Below are 15,248 nucleotides of genomic sequence, written 5' to 3' on the forward strand. Positions count from 1 at the left end.
ATCTCTGAAAATCCCTTTCCAGTGTTATGCAATATAGGTATTTCTGTAAAACTCTACCATCTCAGGTTTAAAGTACAACCACTTAGGTGTTGCTCTAGAGGCCTGCTTCCTCGGGGCAGCTAGCCAAGTCTGTGATTACTCTTGCAAATATAAAATAAATACAACACTCAATGTGCAATTCAAAGCCTACCACTCCCCATTTCCTACAAAAAGAAATACCAATCAAGTCATTAATCAGGGTGGCACTGTAGGACTAAGTCTTGCCCTTTGCTTCACAACATGGATTACTGTGAGTCTTTGAAAGCCAGATATTTTACCTGCAGAGGACAAAGTCTGAGCTATAATCATTATTCCATGAGCACTGCTGAAAAAGTATGGAAAGGGAAAAAAGTCTCCTAGGAAAAAAATCACAGAAGTTCTTACTTCATCAAGACTATTGCTACGTACTGTTGGTGCTGTATGATCCTTTTACACGTGCTTTGTTTTTCCTTGTGCCTTTTTCCTGATGTTGTAGGAGAAATAACATCTACTGTGCTTGAATAAATCAACTTTGTTTTGGAACATCTCAGAAAAAAAATCCATCCTTTTTTTTAATCTTGCTTGAGCCTGTTTGTATTGGGAATATGGTAATGCTACGCTCCATGGTGAGCGTGTGAGACTTACCACCACAGAGTAGTTTAGACAAAAACTTCATTACTTTGGGGCTCAAGGCTGATTCATGTTTCCTTGTTTCATGCATTTTCATACCTATTTTCTGCAGAAAGCCAGGATTCTCATTCCCTCTTGTCATACACACAGATTTCCAATATCTAAAAATAAATGTTGGTTTAAGACATATTTCCATGTATGTTTCTTCTGCTGTAGCTAGCATGACTGATCATGTATTTAAGAAAGTTCACACATGCACCCCACAAGTAAGAGGCTGTACATCAAAACTACTTTGCAGAGGAATATCCCTTCTTCTTTCTCTTTTTCAAAGTCTCTGACTTTAAAGTCCTTATTAAGCTCACATTGTGGATGAAATTTTGCAGGAGTAAATTAGTAAATGTTCTCTATTACAGTAATACAGTAATAAAAAGTACAGTAAGGCAAAAATATTAAATTAACATTGTCAACAAAGTGTGTTGAACTTGCTACTAGGTGCATACCAGCTGAAATAGTTGCAAATATGTGCCCCTACAGCTGTAATATTATTCTTTTCCCATTCTTAACCCTGGAAATTTTATTTATATGACTCTGCCTAAGTGCCCAGTTATGCTGGAAAGATTGTATGTTCAATGTTACTTCCTTCATTTTGCAGTTGCATTCAAAAGGCCAGTTACAGATGGCAACCATGCAAATATCTTATGAAAAACATTTATTAGTATTTTGCTTACCAAAAATAAATGAAATTGCATTTATGTCTCCTAGAATATTAGCAAAGGAAAGCAGTACTCTTTCCTTGCAATACTAACTGATTCACAGTAAATTTTCTACTTAACTACCACACATCAGTTGATGCAGCTTTTAAGTTAATAGTGCAATAAACTCAACAGTGATGCTGCAGATTTTAAATGCCTTCTGGGATATATAAAATATGCAAGTCAGGGTGGGGAGCAGCTGGATGCATAGGAACAGCTGGTCTCATTGGTCTGAGAACACTTTTTTTGTTGTTGTTAATGATAAGGGACATGAAATTTTTGGCTTGAATATAACTTTGTGTTATCTATGAAAGCAGTGTCTTCAATTAACTTCTAAGTCAATAATCCTATCATAATGATATAATCTTTTTACTTGCTATTGACATTATGTTCTGCCAAAACAGTTTAAGAGCCAAACCCCAAGCAGCAGGTGCATGAGGAATCCTTTAGTATATTAAAAAAATTGTAATACAACATAGACACATAGTTTCACTTATGAAGGCACGTTCACTTGAACAAAGGACTGTTCTAAAGTGAATGGAAAAATTCTTCTTAATTTGGATGAGGGTTACAAAAACAGGAACATGTATGCATTCACAGTAAAACAGCAGAACAACTAACATGCCCTCTGCTCCTTGGTTTTCAATCAGTCACCACTATTTCAACAATAATGATCAGGGCATTTTACAGCACTGAACACAGTTCAGTCCAGATAACACACAGTTAGAAAAGGAGGAGTTCTTGAAGTATTTCTTACACCAGACAGACTTCTCATGGTATCTCCTGTTACTGAAAATTGTGACATTCCTTTTTCCTCTCCAGTATGCTGCTGTATCGCATCTGTCCTATGATTAACTATTATATTATCACTCTGTAAGAAAATAGCTCCATGATCTGATGGTATTTTTATAGAATACTGTTCAAATGAATGGGAAATCACAGCGTTATAGGGTCTCAAGCATACTTTGTTTATGTTTGTTCTGATATATTTTAAACTTTAATTAAATAAAATTCTATAGGGTCTCAAGCATACTTTGTTTATGTTTGTTCTGATATATTTTAAACTTTAATTAAATAAAATTCAGCTTGTTTGGTCTGTGTAATTGTATTACAGGAGGAGCTATTGTCACACCGTCACATGCAACTAGTTACCTAATGCTTTTGGTAAAAATAAATGTATAATCAAAGGAACATATTTTTCCCATTGCTAGAGTAGCAGTTATGTTATTGGCAAAATTAAGAGACTTTTACCTATACTATGAGCGGTAGCAGTATTTCTTGTGAAGTAATGGAAACAGTCTGAGAACCATTCCCTTGATCCACATAGGAATGGCATCTTTTTTCCCCTTGTGACTTTGTGTAAAGTACAAAGAGCAGGAATGCAAGTTGTGTTCTACAGTCAGTTAACAAAGGTAACATAAGTGTGCATGTGCTGGAAGAAAAGGCATTGGAACCATACCATGTCTTTTTTATTTTACTGACTTGTTTTCTTGCCTGAGCATGTGGGTTCCTGTGCAAGGGGAATAATAGAGGGAACAAAAGGACACACCCTCCAGAAACAAAGCATCTAATCCATTTTGACGGTGACACTGGCTGGGACCAGGGCTAAAGAGCCAATTAAACAGACAAGGACATTGGAAGCAGATAGTAAGGGAACACTGGATACAGGGGAGCATCTTACCATAGCTGCATTCCCTATGTTCACATCCTTACATATGATGAACAAGCAGGAAAAGCAGCTTCTTTCCCAGTTCTTGTCTGTGCTACTTGAACAGAGAAAAGGCATCCAAATCCATCTGAGTATCAGTTGACTCCCATGCCTCAACACCTTTTTTAAAAGTCAGCGCAGTATAATGCAATTAGAGTTATTATTCACCTAAGTGTCTAATCTTCCCCTTTTTTGTTTTTAAATTCGTACCAAGTTTTCCATCTGCTACAAATAAAAGGGTTTGATGAATAAATGACTTACAGCCTGCAGGAGGAGAAGAGTTCATATTAAACATTTTGCAGAGAGGAGACTTGCAAAAGAGGATATTTTCTCATAGAAAAAAAAGAGCATCTGTGGACCAGTTGGTTTCTTGCTGACTAAGCCAGCTGGATATGATACTACTTTTGGCAGCTTCCTTATTCTTGTGTGGGCTTCAGTTATATGAATTCCATAAGATATTTATTACTGAATATAGCTATATATTCAATATCATGCATATGATGTTTTATGACGTTGGCATTAGTTTTCCGAGTTAATTATTTAACATCAAATGATGTTAAAATCCTAGTGCCGTTTTTTCATACTTAATGAACTTGAGTCAGCTAAAGCTCAGACATTCATAAACTGAAAAGAAAATAATGTAAAAGTTTAACTGCCTCAGTGCTCCTTTTAGTGACTCATACAAGAACTTCTCTTCTGTAGCCTTATGGAAGAAAGCTAAATTTCAAGCACAGTAAATAAAGGAAAGGATTTACTATCCCTTACAAATGGGGCAATGCATGAAAAATGGATTTTAGCAAGTAAATTAACTGCTCATGAAGTTGGACAGGGATTGACAGCTCAGGAAAGTAAAAAGGAAAACCTTTCCTGTTCTCAGAGCAAGGATAAAATGGGTGTCACAGCCTCTGTGGGGGCCTGCAGAGTTCTGGTATGTTCCCTCCACCTTATCACAAGCATGAGAGTTTTGCAGCGTCTCACCTGTCACCAAAGGATGCTTTTTCTTCTCCTCTGCCCCAGGTTACCAGCCTTGAACTGGCCTGTTTAACTGCTAGTATACTGGAAGTAGCAATGTAAACATAAAGGAGAAAGTGGCTTAGTAGAATCAGCTCTCTTCTCCACCTACATAACTGCTTGCCTTATATACAGTTATGCTGAACCAGCTGGGAGGACGATGAGCCCCGTGCAGACAGCAGGAATACATTACAGCACTATTGCTGCTAAACTCTTCATTACCTTATTCAGGAGACAGCTTTGGCATTGTTCCTACTAACTGAAGGACCTCAGCTCTTTAAAATTGTGGCCATTTCTTTGACAGACAGGCCATCATCTCTTGTGTTTGATTGTCTAGTAATAACTATTTGCTGGGGAATGATGCCGCTAAATTTCTTTTTCCCCAAACCAGTGATCCAGAATCTGATTTCAGCAGATACAAGCCATGGTTGAACGCTCAGAGATACTGCTTAATCTTGCCAAAGCAGGCCAGAGGTGTGCCAGAACAAGAGTGGATTCAGCTGAAAAAGAACTGTTTTTTCAGCTGCATCAGGTCCCTGGTTCAGGTCATCACACAGTTCTGCAAATACAAGCAACCCTGAGCACACCTGAGTGTGAGACAGCCTTTCATTCCAACAACGCAACCAAAAATTAGCCTGTTAAACTACAGAAGTATTCAGGAATTACAGCACCCTGAGATATTCCTGCCCTCTATTTGTACTGCCTTAGGACTGGTACAACTTTGTGGGCAATTATCCTGTGAATTGGATCAGGGAACGGATCTATTTTTGTATACATTTGCTTTAAAGCACTGGTCATGCAGAGATAACTAGATAAGTTGCATGCTGTGGCTATTGTGGGAGTTGATACGAATTTTGGCACTGAAGGCTTTGTGCTGTGACACACAGCCCTGGTGTGTACATTGCAGCATAACCTATCTTCACCCACTGAATCTTCTAGTTCAGACCAACCTGTGAACTGAAAAATACTCTTGATAAAAACGTTTAAATGAAGTGAATGCCCAGAGCTCATTTTCACCTCTTGACATAGTAGTAGTATTCAAACACTCTAAGTGAGGAGGTAAATGGGTGGTAAACGACTCCCAAACCTCTCTGTGAGGACACCACAACAGTGAAAGTGCAAATTCCCCAAAGCTCTCAAAATGTTCATCTCTCAATGGGTTATGTTTACTTTTCTATACAATCCTTAACTTCTTTGTGTCTGCCAGCAAAGGGTAGAGGGTCTAAGATAATTCCTGTTTTTGAAGGAGACACCTTTAGCACCACCTTTTCATTAATTTCACAAGGGATCTGTGCCACAGCTTTGTATTTATAGTTAAATATGTGACGGGTGCAGTTAACCAGAAAAAGAATGACAAAAAATGTCATTAATTCTTAATCTAAAAGAATATACAATTCTTGATCATGTTTAACCAAAATTCTAATACTTGGGAAAATATTTTTCTAATAAGCAGTACTATACCTCCTTCTGCTCTCAAATACACTAATTAAACCTAGTGTCCTCCGTACAATCATCTGAGGAAAGGGAGACAATACTCTAGGTCCACAGACATAAACTACAGCATGCAATCCTATCTTCTGAAGTACTGAGAGCAGGAAGGCTACTTTTTCCTCTTGCTGGTGAACATGTAGTTTTTACTGTGTTTAATGTCAGGCTTACTTTATACCTCTGAAGGAGAATTCTACTTAGAATATTTTAAATACCATTTAATACCTTTCCTATCTGCAAAATCAGTTTCTGAAAACTTGCTCTTAACTTGGCAAGTGGGAAATGGTTCTAAAAAACTCTACAGACATGTATCTGTACAACTCTGATTTCTGCTACAGAGTGGTATTAACAGTTCTACAGAACTAGTAGTCAGTGGATTCAGAGTTTCAGTCAGGAATGCCCGATACCACTGAAGTCACCATAGTAGAATTAATACCTAGGTGCTGAAGTCAATTCCTCTATGTCCCATCAGTGGTATGCATCGCTAAAGTATTTCAAGGAATCGCATTTGCTTTTATGCATTGTTCAGTTAAAGGCTACAATCAGCACATTTGATTTTTTAATACAGTATACTAATTCCTAATCCTGTGGCAGATATGCCATTACTTGACTAAACGTCTTTCAAACTGTCACAATCACTGCCATGAAATATCTACAGTTCAGTGATAATAATTCATACTTATATAATACAATTCTTTCAAATTATTTTATAAGACCCCTGAAATGCAACCAGTGTTACAGTGGAGAATGACATTCAAGTTATGTTTGAAAGTCACACAAAGAAAGCAGACAAGTTAATTTTTGAGAAAACCAAATGCAAACCTCTACCCTTAATAAGGACAGTGAAGACTTTGAAGTGTGGGTAAAACAGGAACTTATTTTTCAGCACATCCACCAGAGTCCTACTTGGTAAACCATGCAGTATTTATTTACCTTTCTCTGAAAATGGAAATGCTGAGGAATTAATCAATGGTCCCAAAGAGAAAGAAAAAGATTAAGTGTTTTAAATCAATGCCTTTCAACAGTATATTCAGCCAGAAATAGATATATTGTTAATCTGCCTGGTGAGACGTTGGCAGGTAAAAGCCATATTTTTAAAGGTATTTATGTACCTGGAAATGCAGAAAGGTATCCATTGGGCTTTTCGAAAGTACCTTCATAAGTACCAGATTCTTTGTAGGGGATTGAATACTGTGGCTCTGACAGCCTCCTGAAGGCTGTGTGAATATCGTCACAGAGAAATGGGCTCTACATTCTGAAGAAAAAAAATAACCAAACAAAAAAACCACGGGGTTCACAAATGGAGAAAAAAAAGCTACATTTTAAATCTCTACAAACTGAAGTGATAAAATAAAATCTTCTAATCTTTAAAGACACCTAACACTTAGAGGAAGATCATTTCAATACAGAGAGTATTATTTCTTTGTCTGTGCCATCTCTGGTGATAAGCTGTCTGTAGTTTAGCTGAACCTTTTCTGAAGTCTTGCTTTCTCCTTAGGCAAAAGTGAAAAAGAAAACCAACCAGAGGGCAGGGATGACCTACCCCAGCTCTGTTTTATATGGAACAATTGCAATCATATCACAAGGTTTTACTATTATAGGAAGTGAAATAATGGAAGAAACCCAAATCATCAAATAAAATACACAGACATTAGATATACACTAGACTTTTCCAGATGGTAAACCGAACTCTCAACCCATTTAAATCAGCACAGATTCATTAAAGCCAACACACTTTGTTATCATATACTTTTCATGACTGGAGAGGGTTCTTGAAGAAAACAAAAATTACCTGTGCTTGTTTCATAAGCCCTTGGCACTTCTGAAATGCTGTAAAGGACTTTATTAAAATGAGACCAAAGTCTTCTCTCCCTGATCCTGGAAAAGAATAACAAGGCTATTTAGCTGTCCTTCTTAAAGTAACCAAACTGTATCACAGGAAAAAAAAAAAAAAACCTTTAAAATTTCATAGCAGAGGTGAGTAGAGCCAAATATCTTTCAAAGAACAGAAAATCATGTAAAAATTAGCTAGACTCCAAGTGTTCATGGAAACAACTCATGTCTCACAAAATCCCCTCCACCCAAATAAGTACATTTCAGTTTTTTACTGCCTGTCAGTCCAATGCATGCTACGTAAACTTGCCTTGCACAGATTTGACTTGTTCACTCTTTTACAGAGCTAATTTAAAACCATGCCCACTCTACAAATTTTCCAGCAGTACAGTCAATAATCTACTAACCTGATATGTTGCTTTACAATTTATCACAAAAAAAGACAATGAAGTTAAATGCAGCAGAAGCGTGCAGACAGTCCCAGCAGTTACGGTTCATTGATAGTGTGTTCTACAGCCCAAACTAAAGATTTGTAGTAGATCAAGTTATTTTTCTTTCATATCCTGAGAAAAGTCTACTAAATTACACATATTTTGACACCTGTAACTCAAGCATAAGAGAGAGACAGCTAATGAATGAAACCAGATTTTTCTTACGGCTTTCTTGGAGCTTGCCTATCAGTAAATAAGTTACCAGGGTTTTTCGCCTTTTCTATTGTATTAAGTGAATGCCTCATGCAAAGAAAATGCCAGTTTCCTGCTCTCCATTTTATACTTGGAAACAAAAAAAGAATATGCAGGAGTTTTTACTGAGGCAAATGCCAGTTTGCTCATGCAGGCAAGCAGTTCAGCAATCAGACAAAGCAGACAGCTGCAGATTGGTTTATGAGGTGTGGAATGCAAGAACAGTCATCATTTCTTTGAATGGCACCTATTAACCATCTCCTAACAACTTTTTAGCCTCCATGGACAACCTCTGAGAAAAAGCAACGACTTCCAGTCTGACTGTCCAGGTTAAAATGCTAGTTTGAAAAGCAGCAGCAACCACAACCGCTGCCTTTTATTGAATGAAACGTGTCTGAAGGATCATGCTAATCTGCTAACAGATGTCTCACATGATGGACGTGGTGAACAGGGAAAGACTTTCATAAACTCCAGAGCAAGGCCATGACTATGCTCAGATGCCAAATGTAGTTTAGATATGAAGACAAAGAAATGTGAAGCCGCTAAGCATTTTCAATCTTTTTTTATTATTATAAAATTCATATAGATGTTCATGGAAGAAAGAGAACCAGCTCTGTCTATAAAATCCTCAGAATATTGTGGAATATCTAATCATTTTCCCTCAATTTGGTCTAGCTAAGAGGTGTCCTCAAAAGGGCTCTCTCCTGACACATGATCAAATGTAGGTTAGCTCAAGAGGAAAAGGTAAAAGTTAACACAAATCAGAACATCAGATCATTAGTAGTTAATCCCACAACAAACTGACATTTTAATTCATTCCTTTCATGAGATGGCTTTATTTACTGCATACCTCAATAGTGGTTTTCTCTCAAAATCATGGGGATATGGTCTCCGTGAGATGTGGTGGTGCTGTTCTTACTGAGTATATGCTAATGCCACTTGTCTTGTTATTCAATTGGGAAAGAAAAAGATGCAGGAAAGCAAATGTAGCTTTAGGTGAACCTTGATATAAGGACAAAAGGGCCCGTACTGCCCTGCTTCTGCTTGCTTCTGTAGAAATCATGAAAAAGAGAAGAAAATAGCAGGCAGGAAGAAAAAGGTGCTGCAACAATGAGGTCAATGATTATATTTATGATATTTACAGGTTTAGCTAAGTTAAGCTAAAGATAGCACTACATTATTTTCCAATAAAGACAACAAAGAAAGCAAACAGATGCATAAAATACAGCAATATAAAATGTTTTTAAATAAAGTAATAAACTGCTGAAAGGATCAAAGTTTTCAATATTTTTGAAGTGCTTATATTGATATTTCATTTGCAGGAGGTAACAACATTCCTTTAAATCATTGAGAGTAATTGAACTGATGTGGCTGTAAGTTGTTTGCTGTTCTGAGGATTAAATATAGGAAATGTAAGTCACCATTCTATAGTTAATGGTCCCATAAATAAATAAAGTCCTATTCTGCTTGACTTCTGTGGGTGAGTATCAGAATACGATTATTTTTTTTCCTAAATAAACTGGAATCAAATAATTTAAAAGTTTATACACTTGCTAGCAAGATGTACCTCATGTCTGCTTACAAAAACTAAGTAGTTCAATGTGTCGTGCTTTTACAGTACTGTTTGCAAAAATTACATTCCATTGCTGCTCTTCTGATTGACTATAAAAAACATGTACAGGATTTACACAACATTGGAAAGACCTTGACAACATTACTTCAGATGTCCAGATGATGTATAACAAAAATCTTTACAGCTTTACTTGCAAAACCCCTCATGCAATGCTGAATATTTCTGTGCTATACTTTCTGCTAAGTGTAATTGAGAACATGCTTGCATTAATGTTGTCAGGATTCCAAAACAGAATAAAAAAACCCAGAGGCTCTTTAAAATTGCATGAGTACTTAAGTATAAAACTAGATCAGGATTCTGGAAAGGAGACATAATAGGATTTCCTCTACGGATCCCTGTGAAGATGTTTTGGGAAGCAAATGGCTTTTCTCCAGAGCTTGTAAATTAGATCCCTTAAATCATATCCTAACATTTATCACTACTCCAAATTGCCACCAACTCCCAATGCCTTTCAAATCAGTAATTTTTGAAGTAATGTAAATAGAGTTAAAGAGCCCAGATGAGGTGCTTGCTAGAGACAGAAAAGGGACACCACTCTCCATTCACATGCTGAAACTCATATGTAATGGTTTATCTATTCTGAATTCCTTGAATGTTCTACAGTTTGCCTATAATGCGTACAGTTTCAAGGACACTGGAACTGTTCTGAAGAACAATGAGACTAGGGTAGCACATTTTAAGCAAAATGAATATTGGCTTACTAGAGTTGCAGTAACAATTTTATTCTGACTATACTTTTCTGAATGTAGCAACCTCATTCAACATTTATTGCCCCTTCAACTGCTCAGAATTACAGGAGCCAAAAAAATGCACGTGTTCACGTTAAAGCCATTTTCACCTCCTAGAAGGTGATCAGCAATAAACACAATACAATACTGTTAACACACTGCAGAGTTCAAAGTTAATCTTTATGCACCTGTAGATACAAAGCAGCAAAGGATGCAGAAAAATAAGTTTGCAAGAAACCCTCTTTTACTGGATAAAGAATAGATAAAAAAATAAAATTCATAGATAATAGATAATAAAAGTTAATCGATTTAATGTTTTAGTTTTCTGTGTTATCCAACACAGATCTAACTCCTGTACAAGGTCACTCTGGATAAATCAGACACAATCTAAACTGTCTATCATCATCTTGCCAGTCCTCAGTCTTCCTTTTTTGAATCTGAACCCTAGAAGAATTCAGTATTTTATGATTTATTTTTTTAACATAATGCTAGAGAAGCAATTATGAATGTCACTGTCACAGCTGATATCTGAAAGTCTGGGGTTTTTGGATCTTGCTGAATATACATCAAAGTTCTAGACATTAATTCCACCTCTCTTGGGTGGTATTCCACAGCTTAACTTCTCCCAGCATTGATCTGAGTCACAGTAAGATGTTGGTCATGACTATTTTCTCAAACATATCTACAGATTTAAAGCTATATGATGTCACAATGATCATCCTTGCAAAACAAGAAGCAAAACATGAATTCCTGAAAGGTAGGAACATCTACAGAACTGTGTGAAAGCTTTGATTTTCCCCTGAACTGAGCTAACCTCATTCCTGGAGGTAAAGCAAAAGAAAACAAAGCAAAACAAAACAAAACCCAACACCCCACTCGGCTCACTGTACATGATGTTTCCCCATGTCTCTTGCAGTCTGACTGTCAGCTTTCCATTGATTCATCCCTCATAGCCTTTCCTAATCTATTCATGCCACCTCCCCTTTTCGAAAGTCTTTGAAGTTTCAGATCTCTGCTGAACCCAGGCATAGCCCTAGGAAGAGTACCCCATTCCATCCTGCACAGAGCCAGTTTGTCTCCCAATAGCCCAGCAGCCACTCATATCTGAAATTCTTTGAAGTTATATACTTTAGGCTGCCTTATCTGTGCCGTTGTTCTACCTTCTCACTCCTTTAACAACGTTGTTGCCGCTTCCCATGATTTAACTCTACGCATTCAGGTTAGCAACAGCAAAACTGAATTGAGGAGTCATAGATAGTCAACACTAGATTCATAACAAATTCTCAAAGTATATATTTCCAGCTTTATAGCTTGGATAGAAGAAAATGCATCCTGCAAATGCCAATTAATACATTTTTTTCAGTTCTAAGTAGTTATTTAAATTTTAATCAAATGAAGCAGAGCAAGATTAATTTTAAATACACGATGCTTTGTGACTCAAATTTATTGACACCAATAAGATGCTTATAGCCCTTAAAATATTTTCTGGAAGCTATGAAAAGCCAGGCCTACTTAGGATATAAGCTTACCTCGCTTAACTGAATGGAAATCACACCAGAATTTGGGCCTCTACGTTCCCTGTATAATGCACAAGAAGACTTAGGTCTCTCAGAAGGGTGACCCTGCACTATTAATAGAATGTTGCTTGGAGTACCCACCAGAAAATACCTCACCATGGAGTGCTTATCTCTGTGACTCTAGGGATGGTCCTTCCAGTTCTGGAAGCAAGGTCTCCTTGTGAGGACAAGGACATACCTTTCACACAGCTGAGGAGAACTTGTTTTCTTTCAGAACAGAGCTGCAGCACGGTGGTGTTCCTATGCATACCGATGGGTAGCTTTAAATGGCTGTGGCTGAGCCAGTTAAGTCAGGATCCCTTTCCAGCCAAGTGACAGAAGGAAATATTTGGAGGAGTTGGCTGACCTGACATTCTTTAGACAGTTATTCTTCCATAAGATGAATCACATCCTGAATGTGCTATCCATTTACTGCTGAGGTAGTCGAGCTAGTTGTCACCTAAAAAGTAGGCACCTAGAGTTCAATTAAAGCAACCTCCCACCTCCGTCCTCGTGACTAGAATACTTTGTGAAGTAGAAGATCCTCTCTAGTCTGAATGGGTTCAAAGCCATGCAGTGCTTCTCCAGGTGGCTGCATGCCCCCCATGCCTCCAACAGAATCTGTGCTGTTGTGTAGAAAAGCACAAAATGCAAAGGCCAGTCATCTGAAAGGCTCCAGGGAAAGCAGTTTTGTCCTATACTCTGATCTTAGCATTGGCTTTTATTTTGTTTCTCTTGTTCCTACCCTCCACCCCACCCACCTGCCCCTACTAAATATAAACACATAGCTCTATAATGAAGAATCAAACCCAGGACTCCTTTTTTCTTAAGCATCACCTACTGGGTAAGTGTATTAGTCCCAAGTCTGTAAAGTAAAAGATAGTCAGACTGCCATCACTTCTCCTCCAGAAGCTAGTTATTTAAGGAAAATAGCTAGGAAGCGATGCTGACAGGGTCCCAGTTCAGTAGCTCTGTGGTGGAATGACATTCAGCAAGAAGTTCCTCCTCCTCCTCTGCCAAGCCAAACACTTTGGCATTATTGTGTGTCACTTCTGACTTCCTAGCATAGGTGAGAACCAGGTTGTCCATTCTGGCCTGTGCAAGTGACAAGACTTTATGAATCACACCTGGGGGACTATCTAGTGATGAGAAAACAGCTAGATGCCTTTTGGTTTAAGCAGTTACTGTGTGAGCAGAATTTGAATCACGACTTAGATTTAGGTGTCAGATTCCTGTCTAGAGCCCATAACTGTGATTTTTTCCCCTAATGTTTCCCAATGACAAACCAATATACCATAATACAGTTGGAAAGTTTTTAAAAGACTGATTAACTAAATCACAGTCTATACATCATTTAGGATAAGTTTCCTAGTAAATCTCTTCAGACAATTCTTCTAGCTTGATTTACATAAAACTGTCACATGAAAATGGTGAGGCTTGATGTGCATCAATCAAGTTATTAAACAGAAATATTTTCACCTATTTGTTTTACTAGTATTTTGATTATAGAACTGTAAAAGAAGGTGAAAGTTATCTGTAATAGCGTTGTTAAAAGCAGAATTTGGAACAGATTTTTAGCAAACTTATTAAAGTGCAAGAATCAGGTAAATTTTGCTGTTATAGTAAATTTTGGCATGAAACTTCAGAATTGTACTGTATGATTTCAACATGGCAATCTACACTAGTGAGAATGTAAGATTAATTTTTACTTTGATATTTAGCCTAACCAGATTTGGGGAGCAAAAAAATTCGCAAAGTGACCAAACATAAAACTCAATATACATAAAGGAGGGAAGCCCATTTTCTAATCTGTAAGGAAAAATCAGTTAGGCGTTGCCTAAGAAGTTATTTGGCAGAACTTTTCAGTTTATCTTTGGTCCAAAAAGAAAAAAACCCACTTTGTTTACGTACCTCCATTGGCCACGCTTCACAAATAAATGAGACTGGTAAAAATCTTATGCCTGCCAAGAAAGAACCCCCTCTTGATTATTGGCATTTCAATGCAATTACAGAATTCAGGTTTAAAAATTAGACGGGATGATAAAAAGCACATTCTTCATAAATATTTAACCTTCTTCAGTATGACAGTAATTATAGTGTGGAGCTCAGTAGCTGCATATTCCATTTAAAAGATCTGTCATGCCTTCCCTTCGAAATGCTTCTTTTCAAAGGTTTGCAATGCCAAGATAAAAAGAAAACTCCCCCAAGGTGGAAACTTGGAATAAAGTCTCAGCTTCTAAAAATTATTATTAATGGTAGATTCTGAGGATGAGAGAGTCTGTTTGAAATATAGTGAGATTTTACAAGCACTGCTTTCTTTTCCTGAGCAAAATATTTAATAACATTGGATAATCTTTACATTCTAAAAATATCTGGGAAAAATCGCAAAATATTTTCAAAATGGAAACACTGATTTTTGTTAAATGTTTTTTGTTTTGAAGTGTCCTTTGATCTTACTGGTAACATTTCATCCTTTTAAAAAGTACTTGAAGTAAAGTTGAAGTATTTGGTGTTGAATACAATTGGTTTAGATCAAATGAAATGTTGTTTTTTTTTTTGCAGAAATTCCAGATACCTTAAAAACTATTATTCACTCAGCTTTAGATCAGTATATATACATTTTGATAGGTAAAACCATGTTTTCATATTATAGAAAGCTAGTGAATGGCTTTGAAGAAGGTTTTGATAATGCTTAACTCAAAATTCTAAGTTGTTTTATTAGGGGAAGGTAATTCATCTATTTGAAGTTTGGTGGGGATAAGGTGGGAAGAGGGAAAGTGCTAAACCTCAGCCATGCTCATGGAAATGTGGATGTGAAGATTAAGCGAAGTGAACAAGTGAAGATAACAGGTCTTGTCAGGAGATGGTGATATTTGTGGCTGTGCTGGCACCCAGGCATCTGACCGAGGCTTTCACTTGTGATAGAAGCAGGTGGGTAAGTCTCTTGCCAGGACAGAGTCTTGTTTTGGTACTCAGCAGCTGCAGTCAGAACACCTTAGGAACACTCTCCCTTTCTTGCAAGGAGAGAGTGGGAGCAGTTCCCAGGAGCTGCTTTCCCATTCTCTGCCCACACAGTGTGGATAAGAAACTAGGCTAGTTTGTGCGTGGGTGGTTGGTGGGAAGGAGGTAAAGACAGACACATATGTTTATATGGCACTTCATCGCTACTGGAGGTCAGTCAGGTTTGGAGCCAAGCTGCTGCTTATGC

The sequence above is a fragment of the Falco rusticolus genome, chromosome 1 (assembly GCF_015220075.1).
Source record: "Falco rusticolus isolate bFalRus1 chromosome 1, bFalRus1.pri, whole genome shotgun sequence".
Classification (NCBI taxonomy): Eukaryota; Metazoa; Chordata; class Aves; order Falconiformes; family Falconidae; genus Falco; species Falco rusticolus.